Source organism: Ursus americanus, chromosome 30 (genome assembly GCF_024610735.1).
Source record: "Ursus americanus isolate L20-20 chromosome 30, mUrsAme1.1.p, whole genome shotgun sequence".
Lineage (NCBI taxonomy): Eukaryota > Metazoa > Chordata > Mammalia > Carnivora > Ursidae > Ursus > Ursus americanus.
In genome coordinates, this window is record NC_142156.1 from 9,209,550 (window position 1) to 9,217,660 (window position 8,111).

Sequence of the window (8,111 nt, forward strand, 5' to 3'; positions counted from 1 at the left end):
GGAGACCCTCCCCGGCTGGCGGGAATTCTGGAGGCCTGTGTGAAGGCTGCTGGGTTGGCTGCACACAATGGCTCTCATGGTCCCACTGGGCTCCTGGGACCGGCCAGGCCCAGGACCGAGGCTCTGAGCACCAGAGCCGGAGTCCCTGCTCCTGTCAAACCTGCCGCTCCAGCCGCACAGTGATGGGCCCGCTCCCCACCTCGTGGTCACGGCCCACCCTGGGTCCTCCCCTCAGGCCTGCCCAGGGCCTCCCCAGTCCTTCCAGGACTTGGCTCTCGGGGCAAACGCTGGCAGGCACGGGTGTTGGTGGGGCCGCACCTGCTGCACAGCCCCTGTCACCCCCCTGGCAGAGGAGAGGAATTTGGACAAGTTAGTTTCCTTTCTTGCCTCTGGGGAGACGTGTGGAGGGCTTGGGTCACCTCGCGGCAGCTTCTCTCAGGCTCTGGAGATGACTCGTGTACGTGAGAACCAAACAGAGCACTCAGATGGGAATAAAATTCCATGCAGTGCAAATTCAGAATATGTTAAGCAGTTAGGATTAGAAATTGCGCACATTTCACTTTCCACTTTGTAAAAAAATAAAACAAATACAACTTGTATAATAGTTGAAAGAGCAGTGTCTTCTGTCTCTTCTTGCAGGAGTACATAAAGGCACAAGAGTAATGACGCTAACATGAGGCGACTGGCTTTTACCTGAAAGCCACAGGCAGGGTTTGATGACGAGTGAGAAAGAAGGAATGTGAGCAAGGAAAAGGGGGCAGTTTCAGGTCTCTGTCCATTGTGCCGATGTCAGGATGGGTCGTACTGCAGGTGGGGTGGGGGCAGGGTCCCCACTCTCAGCCTCTGTCATCAGACTCCCGCTCCTCACAGGCCCAGAGGGCGGGACTTGGCCTTTCTCGCCGGAGTTACGTACATTAACTTCCCCAGTGGGAGCTCTGCAAGAGAGGAGCTTCCCTGCCTTCCCCTGGACCTCCCCTGCCCACAGGATAGTTTCTGGACTGGAAGGTTGGGTTGGACTCTGTTTCAGCAGCTCACTTAGCAGGGCCCAGTTCCTTCCTCTTGTCCCTGGACGTGCGTCCCAGAACCCAGGACTCCAGATCCCTGATCTTGGACACCAGCTCCCCCAACTGACCCTGTGTCTTGATCTCATTCTTCTGAGTGACCACAGAGCAGAAGGGACACGACAAACCTTTCCCATGGGGCTCCTTCGGCCATGAATTGATACACTAGTGGCCATGGATATAAGCACAGTTTAGGTACACAGGTTTTTCTAGATAACCCAGGCAGGAAACATCTGCTTCGTTCTTGAAACTGTTCAGCCAGACCCACTCTCGGGAAAAATAAGTATACTGGAGTTTCCTAATGACCCAAATGACCACGAGGGCTTGAGGTTTGATTGAGAATTTCTTTTGGAGGCCTCAACGTAGCATCCAAAATGTGCTGCCCATTGGGCTTCCTCCTTTCCGAAGATGCTTCTCAAATGAATGATTTTGCTCCAATCGGGTTGCCTGGAGTGGGCCCTGAAAAGCCAAATCATCGTTGGTGAAGTCTGGGGAACAAGAATTCAATTGTGATGAATGTACACGTGAGCATCAGACATTTTTTCTGGAAGAGGAGAGGGGTTAGGGTTAGAGGATTCCCAAGAAAGCTGGTGACAGTTGGTAGAAATAGAACATTTGTGCATCTCGTGCCTTGAGCCCCCAAAATGACAGGGTTGAAGAGAGAGATGATAGATTTGAAAATCCAAGAACATCAAGCGCCCGGAGGAGCCCAGGTCCTCTGGGAGGAGCATCATAAAAAGCAGGAAAGAGGAAATTGGCCAAAGCTACAAAAAGGACCTTATCAGTAAGAGAGAGGAGACGGGTGCCTGGGTGACGAAGGCGGTTAAGCATGTGACTCCTGATTTCGGCTCAGGTCATGATCTCTGGGTCCTGGGGTCAAGTCCAATGTCAGGCTCTGCCCTCAGTGGGGATTCTGCTTTGGGGTCTCCCTCTCTCCGCCTCTGTCCCTCCCTGACTCGTGCCATCTCAGTCTCTCCCAAAATAAAATAAATAAATCTTTACCAAAAAAAAAAGAGTATAAAAATGAAAGAGGAAATAAATTACATGTGGATGGTAAATCTATGCGTCCGAGTCTTCGCAATCTGTGAAGTCGTCTTCCTTACGGACGACGGTGGGCATTGTCGTGGCCTGGTCTTGGGAAAGGAAACAGGACAATCAGGGTGAAGTGAGGACTCAGGCCACTGCCCCTGGGATTATGTCCCCGACCCCAAAACTCAATGCTGCCTTCAGCTCCGCAGTCCCCCCACCTCACCACCCATGGGGCCATGAGCCCTTTACCTCACTGATGAGGAAGGCGTCCAGGGTCTCTGGGCCCTTCCCAGCCCTCAGATTTCATAACTGGGACCAGGAAGCAGTGCCTGTCAGCCCATTCTTTCAAGAGGCAGCCACGGTGGTGCCCATGACTTTCTGTCCCCATGATTTCCTACCTTCCTCTGCTCCCTCCTGCTACCCTCCCTCCTCTCTCCCTGAATCATTAATTTCTTATTTCCCTTCTCGTGTCACCTCCAACAACCAGACTGTTCTCTGCAATGGGAACAGTGGAGGAGCGATCATGGGTTTACTGACATGCTCCCTAGTCAATCCGTTGATCAATGAGCCAATGTAGCTAACATGGAGGCGGCTGCCACGGGCCTGGGGTGATGCTGGGCCATGAGAGTGACCATCAACTGGGCAATCAAGTGACTACCCTGTGCCTGGGCTCATCTTGGGCACTTGAGACACACTTCCGATTGATGACAGCCCGTAAGTGTCCTAGCCCGGAGAGGAGATGAATGTGACAGTGGAGGTAATGGTACTTGTCCGAATTTCCCTAGTCTGTCAGTGGGGGGACGGGCATTCTCCAGCCGGTGTGGCCACATAAACACCAGTACCTGCAGTGTTCACCAAAGACCCTGAGACCTGGAAGGACTGGCGAGGCCCCGAGCAGATGGATGGAAGGTCCGAGGGTGGGCCGTGACCACGAAGTGGGGACCAGGCCCATCTCTCTGTGGCTGGAGCAGTGGGATCTGACAGGAGCAAAGACCCTGGCCCCGCTTCCCAGAGCCTCTGTCCTGGGCCCGGTCAGTCCCAGGAGACCAGCTCAGTGGGACAGTGAGAGCCAGTGTGTGCAGCCAACCCAGCAGCCTTCACAGAGGCCTCTAGAATTCCCGCCAGCTGGGGAGGGTCTCCGGGCCGCTGCACCCGGGCCTCTCTCCCACGGAGCCAAGTGCAGGTCTTATTCTGGTCCCAGTATCAGGGATGTGGTGAGGAGAAGAGAGAAATGTGCTCCAGGACGTGCCTCTCACCTCACCTCTGCTGCAGAATGACTCGGGGAGTATATTGCTCTCTATGAATGGGGTTAGAGCATATGGAGGCATTTGGTTCCTAGGCATGGGCTGAACCTAGCCACCACTGGGCCTCCCGCGATAACAGGGCTATAATGTGTGCCCTGTGACGACACTTCTTTGTCTCGTCTTTTCCTTCCTTCCTTCCTTCCTTCCTTCCTTCCTTCCTTCCTTTCTTTCTTTCTTTCTTTCTTTCTTTCTTTCTTTCTTTCTTTCTTTCTTTCTTCTTAAAATGTGGACAATGGCCATTGTGCAGTGGCAGTGGGATACACCTCCTGGAGAAATATGCAATCTCTCTCTCGCTCTTTCCATCTCTCCCTCTCCACCTCTCTCTGTCTGTGTCTGTCTCTCCCTGTCTCTCACACAAAAACACACACTCACAATCACACCACATAGAGCCACAAATGACACCCCAACTCCAAGCCTCATGCACACACACCCACACCACACACAGGGAATACAATGGCTTCCTAGGACTGGAGACTTGTGGACACACTTTTTCACCTGGGAAATCTCCTGTCCCCCAACCCCCACAACGCAATCAGGGCGGCTTGCCAGACTGAGGATTCAAACGATGTCCCACCTGCATTACCATCTAGAGTTTTGTCTCAGGAAGAAGCTGATTTCGGAATACGTATCACTTTCACTGGTTCCCGGGGTCACCTGCAGGTACAGAAAAGAGGACACCGTGAGGCTCAGGTCCTGCTACACACTGTCTGTCTGCCTGAGCTTTAGTTCCCTCAATGACTTTAGGAACCCAGATGGAACACAGTGGTTGAGCCCAACGCCCCCAAAGTAAGTGAACTGGATGCCTTAGGAAGTTGTTTTTCCTGGGGGACGTGTCTGTCCAGTGCATTCAGGATGGTGACTACAAAATGCTTCATCCAAGCAGGAGAAAGTGTTGCTGAGGGACAGGATCCTACCACAGCGTTTAGAACCAGGTTTGGTGTCACCAATGGTAAACGTCCCCTCGAATCAGCTAACGGTTGGCAAGAGACAACCACTCAACGCTCTCCCTACCAGGGAAATTACATGTGTATAATCTCAAAAGTATATATAGCTTTTTACATAAAATCTGTATATAAAAATAATTTCATTTCCATATACAAGCAGTTGACATTAGGAAAATGAATTTTGTTTTAGTATTATGTTCAATTCGCCAACACAGAGTATACTGTCTGATTTTCATCTGAATTTGATTGGAAAGAAACCCAGAAAGCAACATTTGTTCCTGGGGGAAAGACAGGCAAGCTCACCTTGGCAGGAGGCAAGCCCTCCTTGTCTGTAGCATTCCGAAAGAGCCATGGCCAAACTGCACCATGCTCAGGCACACCTAGAAGGACACAGAGTACCTGCCAGCGTATTGGTGGTGCTGCTCAAGAATGATGTGGGGACGGGGCCTGGGTGGCTCAGTCGGTGAACCATCTGCCTTCAGCTCAAGTTAGGACCTCAGGGTCCTGGGATCAAGTCCCGCATGGGGCTTTCTGCTCAGCGAGGGTCTGCTTTTCTCTCTCCCTCTGCCCCTCCCACCTGTTTGTGCTCTCACTCTCTCTCTCTCTCTCTCTCTCTCTCAAATAAAATCTTAAAAAAAAAAAAAAGGAATAACTCGGGGAGTATTGCTCACTATGAATGGGGTTAGAGCATATGGAGGCATTTGGTTCCCAGACATGGGCTGAACTCCACCGCTGGGCCTCTCGCGATAACAGGGCTCTAATGTGTGCCCTGTGACGACATTTCTTTGTCTTGTCTTTTCCTTTCTTTGCTTTTCTGTTCTGTTCTTTTTTTTTTTTTCTTTTTCTTTTTTTTTTTTTTGAGAATGTGGACAATGGCCATTGTGCAGTGGCAGTGGGATACACCTCCTGGAGAAATATGCAATCTCTCCCTCACTCGGATTTCCATCTCTCCCTCTCCCTCTCCGCCTCTCTCTGTGTCCATCTCTCCCTGTCTCCCACACTAAAACACACACTCACAATCACACCACATAGAGCCACAAAAGACACCCCAACCCCGAGCCTCATGCACACACACCCACACCACACACAGGGAATGCAATGGCTTCCTAGGACTGGAGACTCGTGGACACACTTTTTCACCTGGGAAATCTCCTGTCCCTCACACCACCACAACGCAATCAGGGCAGCTCGCCAGACTGAGGATTGCAAGGATGCCCACCTGCATTACCATCTAGAGTTTTGTCTCAGGAAGAGGCTGATTTCGGAATACGTATCACTTTCACTGGTTCCCGGGGTCACCTGCAGGTACGGAAAAGAGGACACCGTGAGGCTCAGGTCCTGCTACACACTGTCTGTCTGCCTGAGCTTTAGTTCCCTCAATGACTTTAGGAACCCAGATGGAACACAGTGGTTGAGCCCAACGCCCCCAAAGTAAGTGAACTGGATGCCTTAGGAAGTTGTTTATCCTGGTGGACGTGTCTGTCCAGTGCATTCAGGACGGTGACTACTGCTGAGGGACAGGATCCTACCACAGCGTTTAGAACCAGGTTTGGTGTCGCCAATGGTAAATGTTCTCTCGAATCAGCTAACGGTTGGCACTCAACGCTCTCCCTAAAAGGAAAATTGTATGAGATATATGTATAATCTCAAATGTACATTGTCTGATTTTCATCTGAATTTGACTGGAAGGAAACCAAGAAAGCAACACCCGTTCCTCAGACAAAGAACGTCTAGCTCACCATGGCGAGAGGTGTGCCTTCTCCGCTGTCTTCCTTGAGGAGTTCTAACACATCCTCCAAGGCCTCTAGGACACAGAGTACCCGTCAGCACATTCCTGTTGTTGCTCAAGAATATTCATGGAATGTTGCTTGATATGGACACGAGGCTGGGGTGTATGGAGCCAGCTGGTTACCAAGCATGGACTGAAGTGCCCCTGCCGGGCCACCCACCGCAGTAAGGCTCTAAAGTGCGCAGTGTGATAACACGGCTTTGGAGAAGGGTGATATCGTGCAGTATCTGTCTGACATATCTCCTGGAGAAACACATTTCTCTCTCTCTCTGTCCCTCTCTCTGTCTCTCTCTCTCTCTCTTTCTCGGTCTCCTCTCTCTCTGGCTCTGTCTTTGTCTCCGTCTTTCTGTCTTTGTCTCTGTCTTTGTCTTTGTCTTGCTCTCTCTCACACACACACACACACACACACACACACACACACACACACAGTCACACTACACAAGACACCTAACCCCCAAGCCTCATGCACACACACCCACACCACCCACGGGGAATGCATTGGCTTCCTAGGACTGGAGACACATGGACATAGTTTCTCACCTGGAAGGCTGCTTTTACCCACACCCCCGAGCCTCAGTGCTACCAGGAACCTGGAATCAGGTGGCTCTCCAGACTGAGGACAGCGAGGACATCCCCCCACCTGCCTAACCATCTAGAGTTTTTCCTCAGCAAGAGACTGATTCCAGAATACGTACCACTTCCACATGGTGCTGGGGCCACCTGCATTTACAGAAAAGAACACACGATGAGGGTCAGGTCATATGTGTACTGTGTCATCACTGGTTCTCTTGGTGACTATTGGAAACCGAATGAGAAACAGTAGGAAAGACAAAGGCCCCGAAAGGAAGCACAGAGTGCACCCGTGGAAAAGGCATGAGCTTTTCCTGGGGAATGGATCTCTCAAATTCCCTGAAGCACAATTACAAAACTCTTAATTCAGGGAGGAAAAACCGCTTCGGAGTAAAAGGTCCCCTACCACACAGTTTACAACCTCCCCTCCCAACGCCCCAAGAAAATGGTGCGTCACATCTAAAACTACACTGGCATGTTGTCATAGCTGAACTCCCTTTGCAAAGAGGACACTCAAGCAAGAAACATTTCTTTCTCAGGCAAAGACAGCCAAGCTTACCCTGGAAGTGTTGGACTGCAGGGCTTTCTTGCCAAGCTCCTCCACTACACCCTTGGTAGACTCCAGAGGACACAGAGTAAGTGTCAGTCCATTGTTGGTCCTGCTCGGGAATTACTGTGTGATCACCGTTGATACGGACACGGGACAAGACTGTATGGGAGTGACTGGTTAAGAAGCATGGGCTGAGCTGCTGCTGGGCCATCCTCCTTGATGGGTGAGGAAAAGCAAACAAGAGGATGAGGAAACAGGAGAAACAGACCTTTGCCTTTCTAGCTTAAGGCAACCTGGTCAATGTGAGTCAGTTAGTCTACAAATAGGTCACCTGGTTGCACACTGTGGTGTCGTGAGGGAGCCCCACCCCTCCCTCTGCCCGTAGCGACGTCTCTTCATTTGTTCTGCCAGGACAAAGCTCCTCCAACTGGCCAGCCGAATGGGAGACAGACTAGAGGACACAGAGTACCTTCCCACCCTCGGTGCTCTATCTCATGAATGACTCAGAGAGCTCTGCTTGACTTGAACGACAGAACAGTGGAGATGGATGTGGTTGGTTAAACAGCATGCAGTTGCCAATGGCAAGATTTGATTCCTTCTGATGGTTGAGTAATTTGCAGTGTATATTACAAACTGAGGGCTGGTGAAGGGGGGTTGGTGAGGGATGTGGTTGGTTTAACAGCATGCACTTGCCACTGGCAGGATTTGAGTCCTTCAACAGTTGAGTAATATTCCCGTATATCTAGAGAACACACTGAGGGCTGCTGAAGTGGGGGGATGGGGTAATTGGGTGATGGGCCTTAAGGAGGGCACTTGATGGAATGACAACTGGCTGTTATCTCAACAGATGAACCCTAAGTTCTA

General features: G+C 51.1%; 1 long non-coding RNA gene across 1 annotated transcript; it reads right to left on the reverse strand.

Moving 5' to 3' along the window:
- Window positions 1-5,304: 5,304 nt before the first annotated feature.
- LOC148107435 (uncharacterized) lies at window positions 5,305-7,561 on the reverse strand. Its single transcript, XR_015722312.1, has 3 exons — window positions 7,257-7,561; window positions 6,823-6,847; window positions 5,305-5,949 (listed from the first exon to the last, which is right to left on the reverse strand). It is a non-coding gene; the product is annotated as an uncharacterized LOC148107435 (long non-coding RNA).
- Between the last annotated feature and the right edge of the window lie 550 nt (window positions 7,562-8,111).